This window comes from Triturus cristatus, unplaced genomic scaffold (assembly GCF_964204655.1).
Source record: "Triturus cristatus unplaced genomic scaffold, aTriCri1.1 SCAFFOLD_147, whole genome shotgun sequence".
In the NCBI taxonomy this organism is placed as follows: domain Eukaryota; kingdom Metazoa; phylum Chordata; class Amphibia; order Caudata; family Salamandridae; genus Triturus; species Triturus cristatus.
The window spans coordinates 1,000,416-1,022,515 of NW_028187462.1; positions in this window are offsets into that span (position 1 = coordinate 1,000,416).

Consider the following 22,100-nt stretch of genomic DNA (forward strand, 5'->3'; position numbering starts at 1 on the left):
ATCAGAAAAACTTATTATGGGGTTTTTCGAATGTCTTTATTGACAAATTGGGCACACTTAAAAACTTTTCACACAGAATGATGTTGAAAACCAATCGCATTCCTGTAGTACAAAAACTAAGAAGCATTCCTATTAATATCAGAGATGAGCTCAAAGAGATGTTAGATTAATTACTGAGGGAAGGCATCATTGAACCGATAGAGTCATCAGAATGGGTATCTCCCATAGTTTTAGTATGGAAGCCTGATAAAAAGTTGAGTGTGTTTCGATTTGAGAGCATTGAATTCTAACATCATCATTGACTGCCGTCCTTTGCCAAACATAAATGAGTTGGTATCACTCTTAGATGGTGCAAAAATCTTTTCCACTCTCGATCTCAGATCAGCATATCACCAAATAGAACTCACTAAAGACTCTAGAAAATACACAGCATTCATCACTCCACAGGGTTTATTTCAGTACACTCGCATGCCATTCGGACTTGCGTCCGCAGCTTCAGTTTTTCAGAGAGTTATGTTTCATATTTTTAGAGACATTGACTTTTATGCGAACAGACCATAAGCCTTTGGTCAATATATTATCGGTGGGGGGAGGTTGGAACTCTACGGCCAGAATCACCAGACTAACGTCAAAATTGCAAGAATACGATTTCATTACTGTTTACGTACCTGGTAAGAAAAATGTTACTGCTGATTGTCTATCACGTTTACCGTGTAACCAAAACATAATTAACTTGGTAAGTGAACCTGATTTTGTTGTTACCATTGAAGATGTTCTTCAGGGAAAATTTCAGGATATAACTGAGGTTCATTGGCATGAGTGTGAGCAGAAGGACAGTAAATGGTTAGAATTTAAAGAGTACATTAAAAATGGGTGGCCTAGGAAAGACAGAATAAATTCAGAGTTATTGCCATTCTATAAAGTGTTGGAAGAATTAGAGTTAGAAAGTGATTTCATTTTCAAGTCAGGCAAATGTATTCCTCCAGAGGGCATGCATGAGGTTATCTTACGCATTGCGCATAAAACTCATCCAGGAATATCTTCTATGAAGGGTTTAATAAGAACACATTTTTGGTGGCCAGGTGTTGATAAATTTGTTGATAGGATGGTTAGAGAATGCCCTGACTGTATATCAAATGAAAGGACGCTTAGAGTTCACACCCCACCACTTAAGACAGTTAGATGGCCATCTGAACCATGGAAGAAAATTGCATTCGACATTTCAGGTCCCTTTCACATTCTCCCAGAATCATCACGGTACGCTTTGGTGATAATCGACTATCACTCTAAGTGGCCTGATGTAAAGTTTGTTCCAAAAGCCACTATAAGTGCAGTTGTTAATTTTTTCAAAGACATCTTTGCCAGGGAAGGTTGCCCATCCTGTTTAGTCACTGATAATGGAGTGCAACTAACATCCATGGAAATGGCTGATTTTCTAAAAGGATGTAATATGACCCACATGAGAATGGTCAGGTGGAACGTTTTAATCGTGTCCTGAAAGGTTTTATTACCGAAGCTGTAAAATTTTGGGGTGAATGGGTCAGTGCTTTAAGGGAGCGTTTGTGGACCTATAGGATTACGCCTCACACCACAACTGAGGTGAGTCCCTTTAAACTTTTCAAAGGAAGAGATCCTGCATCACAAGTTTTACCGTGGTGGTTGAGAGAGAAAACACATCATTTTGTCTCTGGTAGAGAGAATATAAGCGAAGTTGCCAAGCGTGTAGAAAGTAAACAATTCAAAAACAAAATTTGGTATGACAATGGAGAACAAGGTCCCATGATTTTCAAGTAGGAGATTGGGTAAAGATTCTCAAACCAGGTTTGGTTTGTAAGGGTACTAATAAGTTTAGTGATCCCATTTTAATTAAAAGAGTTTTTGACAATAGCATTATGACACTAGATGGAAAAATTTGGAATGTGAGAAGGTTGGCTAAATGTCCTATACCTAACACTAAAAGAAAAACTTCATCTGATGTGGATGTTAATCTTAACAATGGTGATTCTGTTGCTCATAGAGTCAAAGATTGTAGGCGTGTTATTTATGCACCCAAAAGATATGCAAATATCACGTAACACTGCCTTTTCAGTTTTGTATTTGTTTTTTTTTTGTTTGATTATTCTTTTCTTCTCTTTACTCCTTTTAGGACATTATTCTTTTGTTAAATAAGGGAGATGTGTTGCATGCAGTATCCATTATTGTTAGTATGTCCCTTTAAGTTCTTGATCATTAGTCGCATGCTCTTGCATGCGACATGTAATGTTTTCAATGGTATTCCAAATTCTAGCATTGGAGCTTTGTGGGAGAAATCTTGTTGAAGGCATTACTAACTGAAGACTTGTGACAGCTTGTAATGTATTGAATGTGCTGCCAAATAAAGGGAATATCAATTTTGCTTTTCCTGGATTTCAAATCATTTTAACACAATGACTCAAATTAATAGTAATTTGAAATGCAATCTAATGGTCAAGTCAGATTTCAAATTACTATTTTACAACTCTAGCTGGATCCAGAGAACTCAGGGTAAGAAAGGTTCTGTAATATTGGTTTTATGTAGAGAGTGGCACTGTGGGATAGTTAACAGTAAAACACACAAGCAGCACAAGTTGGATAGGGACACCCCTGGTAACATTTCCCTATTGGTTAGGAAGTGTCAAGAAATTCCCCTTCCCACAGGCAGGCACTTACAAATAATACATAAATAAATAAATACTTACGAGTAAAATAAATGTGCCAATTAGGTGTAGGCCACTTTTACCATATTTTAAGTCCTAATGCCAACAAAATGACTTCAGGAAAGTGAGGGAGTGAAGGCAACACATTTGGGGAAATACCATGCGAAGGTTGTCAGGTCTAACACTTATGCTTTCTCCTGATCATTGAATGCCTTCCGACTGTTTACTTACTTTGGTGATCTCTGCTAGTGGTAGATGAAGGCAAAGATGTTGCGCGATTCTGGGCCATTAGAAAGGAACTGGGTTGGACCTCTGGCCTCAGGTAAGGCCTCCACATCAAGTAACAGGCACCACATAGAATACCACACATACACACCCAGACTACGCACTCACATAACACTTGAATAAAGAAGAAGGACTGCACCCGCTGCGGAGAGAAATCCCAAGGACTGGACCTACTCCCCACTTTTACACAGGACAGAAGAGGGGCATCCGAGAACTAGTTGGCTGGCTTCCTGTTCAACTCTAGAATACAAAAGCTGCAGAAAGCCCAAAACTCTACTGAGCCCAGCTAACCAGTTTCAACAAGAGTGTACTCTTTACCCCTCCACAAATGCAAGACTAGACACTTTTTTTTTCCAAAAGAACCTGAGGCTATCAATGGACAGCGGTCGGGCCGCAGACAAACACGTCAAACTGCCGGTTAGACTCAACATGTTGGTTTTCAGACATGTTCCTAGGTCTGAATATAGAGGACTTCACTGCGGCCAACTCTGAGCATCACCCAGACAAAGATGTCTACCCAGGCCCAACTTCAGACTTTGCCCACTTGGAGTTTTACTGCCTTGGGTGTCGAGAGCCTCAAACTTCTCCACGGAGCCACAGGTCCCACTGAGGTCCTGACCTTCAGCCAGCTGGCGATGAACCCCTCTTTGGATCTAGCCTGCACCCCGACAAGGTGACGACCTCATCAACAAGGACATTTCTCCAGAAAAACTACTTAGTCTGTATCCCTGTATTAAACCCATGCTCCATGGGGGTCAGCCTCAACTTTTGACTCTGGGCCGGTCTAGCGCAACTAGATACCTGCGGCTGGCACTTTGTGCTTTTTGGAACTAGAAACACCTAAAATTTACAAAATCAATTCTTCAGTTCCCTACAACAGTGTTTTGTTAGTTTGGTGCCTATTTGTCTATTAAAATGTCTTCTATTTTTATAAATTGGAGTGAGATTTTTATTGTGTGGTGTTTTCTACTTATCTGTTTTGGTACTGATAAAGGTTTTACACATTTCTCCTAATTTAAGCCTGTCTGCTCTGTGCTATAAGTACCAAGAGTTGAGTTGAGCTCGGGTATAAATTATTCATACATAACTGGACCAAGTAATCATTTTCACTTTAAGAGGACTACCATTCACTTCAACTGATAATCCACAAACTCACATTGCTGTCCAGAGAGTGCAGGTGAAGGGGGTCACTTACCCCAGCATGGTCTCTTCATGGTACTCTCCAGGGGTGGAAGTAAGAGAAGCTCAGCCAGCACCACTTACTTCCTTACTTATGCCTACTACTCCTCCTAGGGTATAGGCCATTAACCAGGACTCTCCAGCCATCTCTGTCCTGGACTTTTCTTTCAATCTGACTCCAGGTGTAACCCATCTCCTTGTAGTCCGCTGCAAGGCCTCGCTGCCAGGTGTTTCTTGGTCTTTCTCTTTTCCTCTTCCCTTGATGTTTCCAGGTCGGGGTTTGCCTAGTCGTATTTGATGTAGGCTTGCGGAGAGAATGACCTATCCAGCCCCAGAGTCTTTTCGTGATTTCTTCATGAGCAGGGAGTTTGAAAGTCTGCTGCCATTGGTCGTTGTTGCTGATGGTATTTGGCCAACAGATTTGGAGGATGTTTGTCAGACAGGTCTTGATGAAGGTTTGGACTTTGTTGGTGGTAGTCACTTTGCCCTCCAAGATTCTGCTCCATGTAGACGGACCTCGTTTACGTTTGTGTTTATGTTTGTGTTACAAAGCCTGATCTAGGTGAGCAGCGTTAGGTCCTTGGAGCTCCAGATCTTCTTTAGGGGAATGAAGGCAGCCCTTGCTTTGCCAATTCTTGTCTTGATGTCTGTGTCTGTACCGCCCTGCTTTTCTATGACATTGCCCAAGCAGGTGAAGGCCTCAACCTCTTCCAGAGCATTGTCTGCAAGAGTGACTGAAGTTGTGCTGGCCGTATTAGCCCTCAGCATCTTGGTTTTTCTGCTGTGGATGTTGAGGCCAAATTGTGGTGATTTGGCTGCCACATTGTCAATCTTCTCTTGCATCTGTAGATGGGTATGGGAGAGTAGGGCCAGGTTGTTTACAAAGTCCTGGTCCTCGAGCTGCATCCAAGGTGTCTACTGGATCCCATTTCTTCTCCTCGCTGTGGAAGTCTTCATGATCCAGTCTATGGCTAGCAGGAAGAGGAAAGACGAGAGCAAACAACCTGGAGGACTCCAGTTCTCACTTGGAAAGCCTTCCATGAGTTGTCCTCCATAGACTATCTTGCAGGTCATTCCCTTGTAAGAGTTCCTGATGATTCTTATGAGTTTATCTGGCACACCATAGTAACAGAGGAGTTTCTAAAGGGCCTCTCTGTCCATGCTGTTGAATGCCTTCTCATAGTCAATGAAATTGACATATTTATTTATTTATAAAGTTTTATATATAGCGCGAACATGACCACCGAGGGTATAAGAGCGCTTTACAGATTATGCAGCAAGGAAAGGTAAAGGCAAACATACAGAGTCAACAAAGCGAAAAGTAAAAATTTGAAAAATGTCCAACAATCACGCAGGCAAAGGCTCTGGGCTACAAAACAGCGGCTATGGACCCCGAGTCAAGTGGGGCAGGCGTACTGGAGCAGATATTTCTTCATCAAGAGTCCTTTAACTTCCATTTTGAAGCGGGCAGTGGAAGGGATCACCCAGACTTCAGGGGGGAGAGAGTTCCATATCCTCTGCGCCATGCCTGAGAAGGCTTGATTGTAAGTCTTTTTTTTCTTGAATATTTGTGGTTTGAGTAAAAGGGTGCTGGTATTTCTGGAGGCTCTTGTACCACATGAGAGCTCCAGTTTCTGAGCGAGGTCCAACGGGGTCTTGAAGTGTGCTTTGTGAAGCTTTGTGTGCCATGCAAGCAATTTTCAACTGTATCCGAGCTTCATATGGGTGCCATTTCAGGGCCAGCAGGTCAGGAGAGATGAGTTCTATTTTTTAGTACCCGTTAAGAGCCTAGCAGCAGGATTGAGGGCCAACCTAAGAGGAGCCGTTTTCACTCTGGGCAAGCCACAAAGGGTTGCGCTGCCATAGTCCAGCTTTGCGATCACAAATGCTTGCATTGCAACCTTTAGGTCATGAGCAGGGAGAAAGGGCTTGAGCTTCCTTAGGATGCTGAGATGGAAATTCGCTCCTTTGGTGAGGGAGCTGATGCGCTTTTGCATGTTCAGACTATTGTCTAATATAATACCAAGCAAGGATGCCGAGTCCATGAGGTGAGGTCTACAATTGAGAGAAGTAAGCTGATTCAGCCATTGTTCCATGACCGGGGATTGCTTGTGGGGTGAGATTAGGAGGAATTCTGTTTTTAGAGCATTTAGTTTCCGTGTCAACCAGCTTTGTGTTTCCAGCAGGACTGAACTAAGGGACTGAATGTCCTCAGGGGAGGTAATCTACAAATATAGTTGGGTGTCATCCGCATACATGTGATAGTGAATGCTGGATGATTTCAGAATTTTTGTTAGAGGCTCCATGAACAAGTTAAAGAGCGTGGGAGAGAGTGCTGAACCTTGTGGAACCCCCAGCGTAACTGGTGCAGGATGGGACAGGGATTGGTTCACCTTGAAGCTTTGAGATCTATTCTGGAGGAACGAAGAGAACCAATTAGGCACCGGCCCCGACAACCTCATCCTGTGTTCAATTAGGTTATCGTGTTTGACAGTATCAAATGGTGACGAGAGGTCAAGAAGGATCAGTAGGCTTGACTCATTGTGGTCCAGCATTCTTAGCGCATCATCGACAATGTGCGTTAGTGCTGACTCTGTGCTATGGCCTAGGCGGAAACCAGATTGGCATTGGTCCAGGAGTTGGAAATTGTCGATGTGGTTGCAGAGTTGAACCAGCACACATTTCTCCAGGAGCTTTGCCATGGTGGGGATGTTGGAGATTGGGCGAAAGTTATGCAGGTCCGTGGGATCAGCATTTGGTTTCTTTAGAATCGGGGTAACTTGCCCAGATTTTAGGCAGTCCGGAATATCGCCTTGCCGAAAGTGATGCACTGACAATCTTAGTACACAATGTTAGTAAGGAGGATCTAACTTCCGGGAATAGGTTCGATGGCAGAGGGTCATTGTAATGATTGGAAGGTTTCAGAGTGGACAGTGTTTTGCGTATAGTGCACTCATCCAGGGTTTGGAACAGACTCCAGGATGCATTGTTTTTAGGGGAGTTGGGTTGCACAGGGTCAGAGATAACCACGCCTAGTGGACAGAGGGAGGTCAGTGGATTGATCAACAGGTGGTCCCGGGCAGATCGTAATTCAGTTTCAATCTTACTAGACTTAGCAGTGAAGAAGTCTGCAAATTCCTCACAATTAGGCAGTGTCCCTTGACCCAGTGACGCGGAGTTCGGATGACCATTGGCTTGGGACTTGATGAGTTCGAACAGCTTTTTTGGACTTTTTTTGCTTGGTCTAGTTGAGCTCTGCAAAAGGTGGCCTTCGAACATCTGATGCGTTTATGATATGAAAAAACGTGCTCAGTGTAGAAATATCTTCTACTCTATGCTCCGAATCTCCAATGTAAAAAAAAAAACACATGCCCTCAAATTGTTGGTAACCGCGTCAGACTTATGCCCTGCGAATGCGACCATTTCCAGCTACAACAATGGTATTATCCTTATACAAGCCTCTAATTCCAATCTCGATACCATAGACAAGATCTTCCCTACTCTCAAGAAATCAGCGAACAGCAAGAAAAGCACACTCCCCCCACACCTCCATTGTAACCTACCCCCGTCACTTCGGTCTCAACAACACATGGGTTCCCTGGCCCAGGAGGGACAGAGTTACTCTTAGCTACCGATTACCTTATTGCAGACGCACCACTGAGATCCCTGATGCCCAAAAGAGAATCCACCAACCCACCCACGACATCCTGCTCTCCCCACTTACATCTGAGCTAACTTGCAAGGATCCCCATGACCTATCGCCTACCATGATATCTGATAGGATCCTAACTCCCGTGATTCTCACCCAGCTCATCCATACACAGCGCGCAATGACCATAACCCAATCACATGCGGCAGCACCTAGCATGCTGTCACCCTGCAATGCCATCCCACACACTGATTTGGACCCTCCAACAACCACCATGATCAACTAACCCCAGTGATCCCTAAGGAGGTTATCCCCAAGCAACCTGAGAAGGAGAGCATGCAACCGAGCCTTGCCTGCGGATCTCCCCCTATAATAGAACAACACCCACACACACAACTAACTTTCCCAATTCTGATTGGAACGCAAGATTCAATGAGCTAGCCACCGGCCTATCCCATCTCAAGGCAGAGATGCAAAACCTATCAACCATCACCAAAGAACTTCTAAACACACACACAGCCACCAGCGACACCGTGAACCGAATCAGCTACCTAACTAGGGGATACATCCCCAAGAATTCACACCCTAAGGACACTAGGCAGAGTAAGATACCTTCCCCCAATGAGCCATCTCGGCCTAGGAGGGTAACTGCTGAACTATCCGATAACGACAGACAACCTCCTCATATCTTATGCCAGGCGCACCGACATCAGTAAGCCTAGATGTGACACTATCCAATCCATTCAAACCAATCCCTTCAGAGAACCGACTCACAAAAAAAATCCATAAATAGAGAAAGAATGTCTGACTAAATATCGAAGTCCTAGTTAAATAAAGGTATGTACAAAAATATCGGGAAAAAAATATCGTTGTCAAAAATATCAATGTTAAAAATATTGTTTTTTTAAATGCATTAATAATAATGTAAAAATAAGTAAATAATACATATGTTTCAAAAAGTTATAGATATAAATATTAAACATTTAAAAAATAATAACTAATACCTATAGGTGCCGATTCCGATCCTGTAAAACCCGGGTACGAATGGTCATACGGAGCGTATTCTCCGTACGACTCGTAACCGGGAAATCCTCCTTACAAACCAGCAAGTACGATTCGTACAGAAATACCATTTCCGTACGATACGTACAAAACTACATGTGGCTAAAAAATACCCACAAATCCGATCCGGGAAATCGCGTACTTGACGTCCGGACGGAGTTAGGCAGCGTTTTACGGACCAGCAAGTACGATTCGGGCCTACGTTACTCCGCACGGCTAATTTTTTACAGCAGCCAAACACTCCCGGAAAATTGAGGACGACGCGAAGAAGGAGCACCTGTATGCAACGGACAGCCATGGACCCCATCCTACGTGTAATCCCGGCCCTCCTAGCCTACGACCTGGTGCACAGAAACCGACGCAGACGCCACAGAAGGTCAGAACAACACCCATGGTCAAAGGGGGGGGCGAGGGGCATGAAACTTAACCCCTACCCAAATTATACCACATATATCATGTACATACAGTACCTCCAGGGTCTGGTCACTTCGGGGGGCGTGTCCACCAATCCCTGCGTCCCGCCACAACGGAAGTGGACGTGGACGCGTCCCGTCACCACAACAATGGTGGTACGGCCCGTATCCACGCCCTCAGAGCGTGGGTACGGGCTGTACCACGCGTACCCCTACATTACCACAACAATGGTGGTACGTCCCGTACCCACGCTCTGAGGGCGTGGGTACGGGCCGTACCACCATTGTTGGGGTGATGTAGGGGTACGCGTGGCATACCACCATTGTTGTAGTGACGTAGGGGTATGGCCCGTACCCATGCTCTGAGGGCGTGGGTATGGGCCGTACCACCATTGTTGTGGTGATGTAGGGGTACGGCCCGTACCCACGCTCTGAGTGTGTGGGTACGGGCCGTACCACCATTGTTGTGGTGACGTAGGGGTACGGCCCATACCCACACTCTGAGGGCGTGGGTACGGGCCGTACCACCATTGTTGTGGTGATGTAGGGGCACGGCCCGTACCCACGCTCTGAGGGCGTGGGTACGGGCCGTACCACCATTGTTTTGGTGACGTAGGGGTATGGCCCGTACCCATGCCATCAGAGCGTCTGTACGGTCCGTACCACCATAGTTGTGGTGATGTAGGGGTACGGACCGCATCACGCGTACCCCTAGGGCACCAGTACATTAGTGAGACAAGGCGTACACACGCCACGAATGTTGTCATAGGGCCTGGTGCAGCATCTAACCAGTATATTGGGTGGGGTGTATGCCCAGGAGAGCAGTGTACTGCACCAAGGGTGCAGGCGGGTGGGTGTGTGTCTGCCTAGGATTCACATCAGTGGACAGAGACATGTGAGGGGTGGGTGCCTATCACTCCCAGCAGTGGACATAAACATGTGAGGGGTGGGTGCCTATCACTCCCAGCAGTGGACAGAGACATGTGAGGGGTGGGTGCCTATCACTCCCAGCAGTGGACAGAGACATGGGGGTGGGTGCAGAGGACTCCCAGCAGTGGACAAAGACATGGGGGTGGGTGCCCATCACTCCCAGCAGTGGACAGAGACATGTCAGGGGTGGGTGCCTATCACTCCCAGCAGTGGACAGAGACATGGGGGTGGGTGCAGAGGACTCCCAGCAGTGGACAGAGACATGTGGGTGGGTGCCCATCACTCCCAGCAGTGGACAGAGACATGTGAGGGGTGGGTGCCTATCACTCCCAGCAGAGGACAGAGACATGTGAGGGGTGGGTGCCTATCACTCCCAGCAGTGGACAGAGACATGGGGTGGGTGCCCATCACTCCCAGCAGTGGACAGAGACATGTGTGAGGGGTGGGTGCCTATCACTCCCAGCAGTGGACAGAGACATGTGAGGGGTGGGTGCCTATCACTCCCAGCAGTGGACAGAGACATGGGGGTGGGTGCCTATCACTCCCAGCAGTGGACAGAGACAGGTGAGGGGTGGGTGCCTATCACTCCCAGCAGTGGACAGAGACATGTGAGGGGTGGGTGCCTATCACTCCCAGCAGTGGACAGAGACATGGGGGTGGGTGCAGAGGACTCCCAACAGTGGACAGAGACATGGGGGTGGGTGCCTATCACTCCCAGAAGTGGACAGAGCCATGTGAGGGGTGGGTGCCTATCACTCCCAGCAGTGGACAGAGACATGTGAGGGGTGGGTGCCTATCACTCCCAGCAGTGGACAGAGACATGGGGGTGGGTGCAGAGGAATACCAGCAGTGGACAGAGACATGGGGGTGGGTGCCCATCACTCCCAGCAGTGGACAGAGACATGTGAGGGGTGGGTGCCTATCACTCCCAGCAGTGAACAGAGACATGGGGGTGGGTGCAGAGGACTCCCAGCAGTGGACAGAGACATGGGGGTGGGTGCCCATCACTCCCAGCAGTGGACAGAGACATGTGAGGGGTGGGTGCCTATCACTCCCAGCAGTGGACAGAGACATGTGAGGGGTGGGTGCCTATCACTCCCAGCAGTGGACAGAGACATGGGGGTGGGTGCAGAGGAATACCAGAAGTGGACAGAGACATGGAGGTGTGTACATCATCCTCAGATGACCACAACTCCATGGGTGTATGAACGCATCCCCAATGTGCGACTATGTTGAGAGTGCCATAACAACACATCACTGACAGCAGTGTCCCACTCCCATGAGGATGGATGTCCTTCCCCCACTGCATGACACACCACATGTGTGTGTGATGACAAATGACACATGCATACCCACCCCTGGCAGATGCAGCACAATACACACACTGAGATCATGCCACAAGACTGTATAGTCATGTTAAAGCCTACTAAACTAAGAGAGCCAAAGGGAACACACACTGCCACGCACATTCCAGGACTGATAGGAATGTACAGGTGCTGGGACAGCCACCAAGTTGTTGTCTCCCATGGAAGGAATAGGGTGGAGTTCCCACAGATACAATGCCCACAATTGTGAGTCAGGTGCTCAAATACCCTGCAGAACAAGTAACATATGTGTGCTAGGCTGGGAGTACACACATGCATAGTGCGTAAAAGGGACAATTTCAACATGAAGGCATGGCAACATACTCTATACACAAGTACAGTGACTACCAAGGATGGCACAGACGATGCAGGCGGAGACATTGTTCAGCAAGCATGGCCATAGTTGAAGGGATCCATCACCCACCAAGGAACTGTAGACACAGGTCAGCACAACAATTGTGCAACTCCCTGCAGGGAAGATGTCAGGTGCCACAGAGGAAGGAACACTCCTTGGGACAATGTCTCCAAACACAAAGAGCATACACGACCAAAGAATCTTTGCAGAGACCTTGTGATGGCACGCAGATACCAGGGTCCACACCATGAGCAGCAGACTACAACATTTCCCAGACACCTAACAGATTATCACCACCCCAACTCATGGAGCATCAGCACCAACATCAATACCAGAAGAAAACCAATAGTGTTCAAAGGAAAAACAATGCTTTATTCAGCATTAAATTAAAATGTATAAAAGGACACTATTTACAAAGGCCATAGGCCAGTCCAGATGCGAAGTCCTGGGGGGGCACATGGCCACGCGTCTCCCCTAGCTTGCCTGCACATTAGACACTTCATGTTCATCGACTGGGGGGGGGCATCATGTGGGGAAGGACCAGGCACCGCAGGGACAGGAGGGGGAAGGGTAGGTGTTGTGGGTGCAGGGACGGACGACTCCACCACAGGGGGTGGGGCAGCGCCAAAGGTGGTGGTTAGCACGGCGCTGCACACTTCCACAAGCTCGTCCAGCGTCTCCCCTGCACCTGAAGAAACCACAGGCCCCATGGAGGGGGGCGGGGTAGGAGGGTTGGGTTGCAGCGCTACTGGGGGAGGTGGTGGACAGGGGGGGGACTCAACTCCCCTACCCGTGGAGTGCCTTGCCCGTTTGCGGGCTGGTGAACCAGTGGGGCTGTAAGCCCTGCACTCCCCAGTTGGTTGACCCATCATGCCACTTGGAAACAATGAAAATTAGGACACAACAGCAAATAGCTTGATATCCAATTATACAGAGGATATGGTGTCTGGGAATTGTTGAGCACAGCCAGACTATGAAGGCATGCCACCTCTTGTTCACTGTGAAAGAAACAGTATTGGTGCACCCAAGGCCAAATAACAGACGCCAATGCTGAAGGTGTCCCCACACTCAGAGACCTGTGAGTAATTTGGAAAGCCAAAAGAAATACATTGTGAACCCTTGGGAATCACAACACTTTACACAATCGACGTGTTTGGAATGTGTGAATGTGCCACTTTTTGATCAGAACACACATATGCCTGTATAACAGAAGTCACACAAGGAGGTGCACACAAAACTACATTTACACAGTCATTGTATGAGCCGGCAGCCTAAATCAAATAAGCCACTGTAAATAAGAAATGGAGTATCAGTAAGTACATATACATGGCACCACGGTGGTCTGGATGACTTGACACTCGTAAGTTGGTATCAGCAACAACCAAGGACTTACCCGAATGCAACCACACTGTGGGAACATGTATATGTATAATCTCTAAACAAATTTCTTCCTAACTGTGCCTTTGTTTTAAATGTGCCAGCGTGTCCCAGAAAAGTGTAAAGGTGGTGTCTTGTGCACTTCCTTGGGAGACATCTGTCATGCAGGCACATTATTGTCATTCACCACAAAACATCAAAGTCATGCATATCAACTATTGAGACATGTTGACAAGTGTAGTGAGTGCCAACGTACAAGACTTCTTGACTAACAACTTGAATCATGCCACCTGGTATATGGCCATCCGTACCATGATGACACATTTGGCAACACATCTGACCCACTACCTGTCATGTGGAGTGGCACACATGTCCAAACACAGGACAATGCATTAGCTAATGGCCCTACAATTGTGTCGGAATAAGGAGCACCTGCACTGAGGAGACACCCTCATGGGAACCAAGATTGTCCACACAGATGTCAGCACACACAGACCAAACTACGTAGCATCTGGACCACACACCGGTGCCAAAAATGGATGAGAAGGAACCATGTCTTTTAACTTTTGACACATGCTGCAAAGCACAAACATTAAACCCTGCACAACATGACTGGGTCACTGCCTGTTGAGTGTCTGTCCAGACAATTATCACACACAGGTCAGACCTGGCAAGGAGACATAAGTTTTGGACATGTAGGCCTTGCCCGCACAAACCCCCCCTACCTGAGACAATGTGATTGAGACAGAGCAAGTACTTACACCTCTTAATCTGGGTTTACTAAAATGTGCATCAAGAACTCCTAAATGTACTCAACATCACCTTGTGAGGCTGACCACACATATTAGTGACAAACAACCATCATCAGATAGTTGTACATAGACACACAGGCACTGGCCAGTGTGAGTATGCACAAGCCAAATGGGGTCACCCTGTACAGTGGACACATGTAGCACACTTTACGTAAATACAAATGAGACCAGGGAACAATGCCACAGAGGCCAACCTATGCTGAACACACCGAGAATGGGCACAGTGTGGGATGACACACATGATTCCTAGGAAAAGGTGTCTCAGGGGACTGTAGTGGGCACACTGCTCCATGGTCCTGGAATGATCTGACTGTAACAGGAGCAACCGTCCCGGCACTATGCATATCTCCCACTCATGCACATCATGTCTGAGGCCACAACATCGGTCATGCATGCTGCAAGTCTGTTCATTTTAAACCTCACACTCCTATGTTGAGACTCAGCATCAGTGCCAACAATTATGGACCCCCAAATTACTGAACAGGACAGGGCACAGGCAAGGTACCAACACATGTCACAGACCACCCACACACATGATGCAGCAAGCATTGTGCACTTGGATTAACTGGCAGCCTAGATGACCATGTGCAAGAGTGATTACACACAGACCAGGGAACACATGTCAAGGAGGGGAAGGGAGGAAGAACAGCCCCGGTTGACTTGGGGCAACAGGATATGCACTGCACATATAAACCCTGGCAGTGTATCCATGTGACTGAGCACTTCCTAAAGCTGGTGACACACAGCAAACACACATGTACCCTCCCCCTCCTTGCTGCTGTCCCTCCTGTAACCGCCTATCCATGTCAGGGAAGACCACCGCCAGGACACGCTTCATCTGGTGGGTCAGTCGTCGACGCCTGCCCTGGGGGCGTAGAGGTGAGTCCCCCAGCAGGACCCGGGCGATCCTCCTAGTCCAGCACCGGATGTCCTGCCAGCATTTCCTCACTTGGGCTAGGCGCCGACTGCGACCCTCCACCGACATCACGGCCCTCTTCCAAATTCTCCCCTTCTCGTAGGCGGTTACCTGTGAGAATGACAAAGTGAGACAACATCACTACACCTGCTCCATGTCACAGAGACACACATTTGAACATCTTTGATTTTTTGAACAGGGTATAGTATACTGCCAACTAATAGCACCTTTGTCATAGGGACATTAACCTCTGGGGAAGCCCCAATGCACTACATGGCATTGAAAGTACACAGGTGGCATGAGGGGTGCGACACACTCCCTGATCATGGCTCACAGTGTGCATCACAAGCAACACAAGGCTGATTGACAGCACCTCAAAGCAGTCACATGCCCCAGGCCACTGACGCAACCTCAGCAGAGTACACAGACACACACAGGCACAGATCAATCTCCTGCCATTGGCAACAGCGGATACAAACCTCACTCTGCACATGTGCCACTTGCCTGGGGGGTGTCACAGGTGTGGGGATAGCTCAGCACGTCATACACACAGCACGGCTTCCTTCTCACATCAGATGGGTAGAGCAGTTGCCTCCTCCATGCAGCTGTGGTGCAACACTCCACATAGACACTCACCCACATGACAAGGAACATTCACACACATCAATGTCCAGGGGGCGTACACATCATTTGGACACTCTCACCACAGCTCCACTCAACTCACACACATCTGTGGGTACAGTCACCTGTCACACCGGGGGGACCACTGAATCACCTCAGGACTATAGAACAAAAATGCCCAAGAGGATTAGCCAGGCTGAATGTGCCATGCACCATGCAGTGATTGTCACAGTAAGAACAATGCAAGTGAGGAGTGCAGACATGAACTACATCATGCTCTGCATGAGAGACATAAGGTATCCCCCCCCCCCCGGGACCCACTCTAAACAACATTGCATGTCTGTCACACCAGGACACAATGCCAGAAGTGACAGTCACAAAAAAGGTGCACAGTCAAAGCTAGTGGAGTCAGCACTCACCTGCTCCCTTGGTCTCCCATACAGGCTGGGGTACCGTGGGAGGATGATGTCCAGCAATGCCTCATTCTCCTCCTGGGTGAAAGGCTGGGCCCTCTCCACAGACCTGCACATGGTGACAGAGGAAGCAATGACAGCAGCAGTGGTGTCCAATGACATGTTGTGCAGGCAAGTGCCTTCTCATGGGTTCTGGCTGCCTTATATCTGCCTTGCTGGGCTGTTTCATTTACAGGAGTACAGAGTGATTGGTCAGACTCATTTGCATCCTACGTTTCCTCCAATCCCTTTAAACATACACCAGTGAGTGCCTTTGCATGGTTCAAAATTTGAGCATCATATCAAGTCAACAACCACTTTGCAACATTGTATATTGTCTCCAACCGACTTTTGCTGGCCACCTGATGGAAAAATTTGAACTGGAAACTCGGTCTCCATGACAACCAGCATGCATTTAGGCCATAATACTTGTCCCTCATGTGTCCCCTATGTAATTTTAGAATCCACACACAGGTACGGTGCGTTTCACACGTACCCCTACGGCATCAGTTGCACAGTGCATTTGACACGTACGTGTACACACTGGCCGTACACGTACGTGTACACACTGGTGGTACACGTACGTGTACCACCAGTGTGTACACGTACGTGTACGACCGTAGTACACGTACGTGTACACACTGGTCGTACTCGTACGTGTACCACCAGTGTTTACACGAACGTGTACGACTAGTGTGTACACGTACGTGTACGACACGTGTACGACCAGTGTGTACACGTACATGTACTACCGTAGTACACGTACGTGTACACACTGGTCGTACACGTATGTGTATGACCAGTGTGTACACGTACGTGTACCACCAGTGTGTACACGTACGTGTACGACCAGTGTGTACACATACGTGTACTACCGTAGTACACGTCTGTGTACTACCATTGTACACGTACGTGTACACACTGGTTGTACACGTACGTGTGTACAGTCCGTACACACACGCGTACTCCTACGCCAACACCAATATAGTGATACGGACCGTACACACGCCCTCAGAGCGTGTGTACGGTGCGTTTCACATCTTCCACTGGTGATAGGAGGTGCACAGAAAAGGAATGGAGGTCTCAGACTCGCACAAGGCTGTACATCAAGTCATTGTCAGTGCAGTCCTTCTTGTGCAGGGCCTATGTGTGTCAGGCAGTGATATGGCACATGTCTCCTCATGTTTTTGCACAATAGATGTGTGATGACCTGTGTACACATGCCATGTGTGATGGGGCACTATGTGGCACACTTCCCCTTCACATTTTGCACATGTGTGCATGTAGTACAAACGTGTCAAGCACTGCATCACTGGTATGGCACAGTCACCAACACCCGCAACTGTCCCCTGATGCCAGGGACAGGGACACTAACACCTGACATCTCACTACCAGCGTGCCCCGATGTGACTTTGTCGTGTGTGTCATGTGTTCCCATGAGCTTGCTGTTAATGTTCCGTCAACTACATCTGCTGTTGCTGCATCCAACATGTGTCTGTGCGTAGATGGCCATGGTACACATATACGCACACCATGCCACATGTGGATTCACACGTTACGTGTGTCTGGATGCTTCGAACATGTTCTTTTGACATGAGGACATACCTGCGTCATCTCCATGTCTGTGTTTTCTTTTTTGACGTGTACCCCTTCATCGCAATGTGTGTGAGCTGCTAATTTTTAATGACATGTGCCCTGTGCGTCTAGCTTGCCGCCAGCTGTCTGTATGAGATAACATCCTTCAAATGCAGATATGTGGATGTATGTCACTCCTGTGATGTCTCTGGATGTTCACTTACACTGGCCCATAGCTTGTTTCAGGGCATGTAATGTAGAACTTGACAATCAACGGTTGTAGCTGGCTCTTTGTAGGAGTCTCACTTGGCTGGCATACGTGTCCTGGATGTGTTGCACAGACCAGACTCTGTATTTAGCAGATGTGTATTAGCTGTTGAACATGTGCTCAGTTTATTGACATTGGTCTTATAATGTACTCACTCTTCGTTATTCCTTCCAAATTTCTGCAGGGCACCGCCTCTCCCCCGACCAATGCCAGACTTGGGTGCCATGAGGGAACGTGACTGCATAAGACGCTACCGCTTCTCGCAAGAGTTGATTGAGCACTTGACCGCCCGGCTGGAACCACACCTCCAACCGCTACACAGGTATCCTACTGCGCTGACCCCCAAGATGAAGGTTATGGCAGCCCTATATTTTTTTGCCACCGGTACGTTTCAATTCACCATAGCTGATGTTGGTGGCATGTCCCAGACCATGTTCAGCTGTGTCCTGCATGATGTTTTAGAAGCCATGTTGGAGCACCTGGATGAATTCATCCATTTTCTGACTCGTGAGCAGTTGACAGGTGTCAAGGGTGAGTTCTATGCCCTGGGAGGGATGCCCCATGTAATTGGGTCCATTGATGGGACACATGTGGCTTTGGTACCACCACAGGCACAGGAGGTAGCCTATCGAAACCGAAAACATTATCACTCCATTAATGCCCTTGTGGTGTGTCTACCTAACATGCTGATTTCCCATGTCTGTGCACGTTTTCCAGGGTCAGCACACGATGCCTACATCATGAGGCGTAGCAGGGTGCCACAAATGATGCTGCGGCTGCACAACGAACGAGCATGTCTTGTTGGTGGGTATACTCTGTTTGTCCTGTATTTAGCGGTATCTTTGTATCTTACAGCATCTCCTGACCCACTTCTTTACATGATGTTTCCATGTAGGGGACTCTGGCTATCCCAACATTCCATGGCTGATGACGCCTCTGCGCAATCCCAGAACAGCTGCAGATCACCGTTACAACAACACCCATGCCGATTCCGGTGCCTTCACAAGACAGGCGGCTCCCTCCCATATGCACCGGTGAAGGTCTGCAAAATCTTCATCGTGTGCTGCATGCTGCACAACATGGCAGTGGAGAAAGCTGTGCCACTCATCCTGGATCCGGATGAGCAGGAACATCCACCCGTGGAGGGTGAAGGGCTTGGTCACGAGGCAAGTGAGGAGGAGGAGGACATCCGGAGTCAGCTCATACGCAACTCTTCTCATAATGGTGAGTCCCTGGGTCTGAGTGTGCACGCTTTGAGCCTTGTGTGGCATGTGGTGCAATGTGTGTGTCCAGCTGACTGTATGCTAAGTGACTTAGAGGTGTGTTCTGATGTGTCACTCGAGTGTTGATGTCATTCCACACATTGTAGCTGAGACAGTAAACTTAAAACTAGCATGGTGACAACCTTATTCCTGTAGAGTAAATGACCATGCATGCGGTTGACTATCTTTTCGCTGACTTCTTGTGCGTCTGTCATCCCCAGGTAGTTGCGCATGCTGTCTGCTTGTGGCATCGTTGGGCTCCTGCTATTCCTCATGAGTATTGCAACGTGTGCTGAATCAGCGTTACATAAAAACAAGAAAAACAGGAGCAAACCCGTTAACCCAGTTGAGACCGGGTATATGTAATAACAAAAACAACGTCTCAACAGGGAAATTATGTCAAGGGACCAATAGATACAAGATTTAATCAAACAGCCAAGGAGGGACGAGGGAGACCAAAGGAAATGAAAAAGTAAAGATTTATAATTAAATACACAACTGGTATATACAGTTTGATGTAACCATAACAATCATATGTGCACTGACAGTGAAGTGAACAAGTGAACGGCGCAGTGACATAAGTGTTAAAATGACAACATGGTGCAGCAAAGCAATTCAAAAATAATAAATTCAGGGTCAAAGCAAGGATATATACAGTAGACAGTTTACAAAATATTTTTAAGTCACAAATGGCCCTTTAACAAGCCGCGATTGCTGCTGTCAAGTCGATGACGTTTCAACCTCCTTACGTTGAGGTCATCATCAGGACTATGGTTACCAGAGTATTTAAAAATACCTATGTGTAAAAGGAGAACAAGAGAGAAAGAATGAATTGTGGAGCCCAGAAATGCCAACGAGGTAAAGGAAAAGGGGATGAGATAAAGCATAAAGAACGAATCATACCTGTGTATGAAGTTATTTAATTCACAGCGTCATGGCTGAGTACAGGGGAATGAAATTCCTATGTGATTAACAAGGAAAAAGGAAGGGTAAGTAAAAAGGGGGCATGGGAGTGAGGATGTATACTTATAGAAACAAATGGCCAAAACCCTTACCTATTAGGAAATTGAGGGAAAGTTTCTAGCAACATCAATGGAGGTCCGCCAAAGAAGGGATGCACGTATCTAATAATGTCTGGAAAAAGGAAAGGGAATCTAATGAGGGTAACGAGCTACTAAGGAGTAATGTGACAAGGCCATGGAGGTAAGTGCGCTTACCAATAATGGAAAGGAGGGTCTAGGAATCGAGGGCAAATGAAGCAAACAGCAATGAAGGATTTAGACACTGTATTAATCAGCAATCTGTAAAAACAAAGCAAAAATGCGGGATTATAGAAACGTGCTATTACGAAAAGTGACGTGGCAAAGCCATGAAGGCAAGTACGCTTACCGATAATGGACTTCAGGTATGGGAGTCAAGGGAAGTCGGAGCAACCAGCAATTGAAATAATGGGGCACTGTGTAAATCAACGATCTGTAAAAGCAAGAGAGCGGGAGTTGTGGAAACGTGCAGTTACGAAGGAATCCGTAATTAACGCACAAGAATCGGGTCAAAAAGGAGAAGGAGACTTACTCGAGGTATCAAGCCTGATTTTCAGAAACGGGATCAGTCCGGAGGGAATCACTTCATCATGACGATCAAAGCGTCTGGCGATTGTGATGCGCGGAACCCGGAAATAGATTAATCGGGTCATGTGACCATGCAACAAAACAAAGAGGAAGGACTACGGGATTAGAGTGAAACCAACGGCGGGACGGGGAACGGGGACAGCGGGGTAGGGGGAGGAAGGACACCCAATGTGTGAAGATTTATAAGAAACATAATAATATACACTTCTGGTGATGAATCCATAAATAAATCCATAAATTCTAAACCATCTTTAAACAACAAATGGGCACACACTGAAAGGGGGAATATTTTACAAAGCTGCAATCATGTTTGAGTGTTATCAAAATTGTTCGTTATTACAACAGATCCGGGGTACAAATGCGGTAAACATATCACAATTTGGTGAACTCAGATAGACAAAAAATGGGGCAGAATTAATACATACATATTACCAATTTGAGTACTGTAAAGGAGAAAACAGTATATCATTGACAATATATAAGGCTAAATACCAACCAACCATAGAGATATTAAAAACAGCATATAGAGAATACATACTGGCGATTTACAAAACAGTCTACAAGCCAAATAGAGGCGTATTGAGTAGATGTATCAATAGGCAGAGATTCGAATACTGCAATATGGGAAGGACACTGTGTACCAAGGATACTAGCCACTAGTGATAACTGTATTCCATTCATCTAAAGAGTTCAATCCATGTGACACAGAGTTACAACGTGCAATCCAATGACATTCACATTTGTTTAATAAAGTCTGAAGATTGCCGCCACGGATGGAGAGTTGTGGACGGTCTTTGACTTGCCAAGTCATATCAGTTTCAGACTGATTGTACTCCTTATAATGCAACACCAACGGGGCAGTGACAACATTACATCTACTGCGGCTTTTATGTTGCGAGATGCACTGTTTAATCATCTGTGTTGTCTGTCCAATGTAAAATAAATTACACGGACAGCGTATCACATAAATAACGTTGGTAGTACGATAATTAGAGAAATGTTTCAATTGATAGGTGTGCGAAGGAGTAACAAAGACTTTAGTATTGGTAGTAAGTTCGCAAACATTGCAGTTTTCACACTTAAAGTGTCCTATCACAGGGGGAAGGTTCCATAAGGTAGTCACGGTGTGTTCATGTTTTTCTTTGATGGGCCATGTGATAGCATGGACTAGTTTATCAGATAAGTTGTTACCCCTTTTGTATGATAATAAGGGGGGATCTGTGAAGTGTGGAAAAGATCGTAGCAATTTCCAATTATTCCTGATTATCTTAGAAACC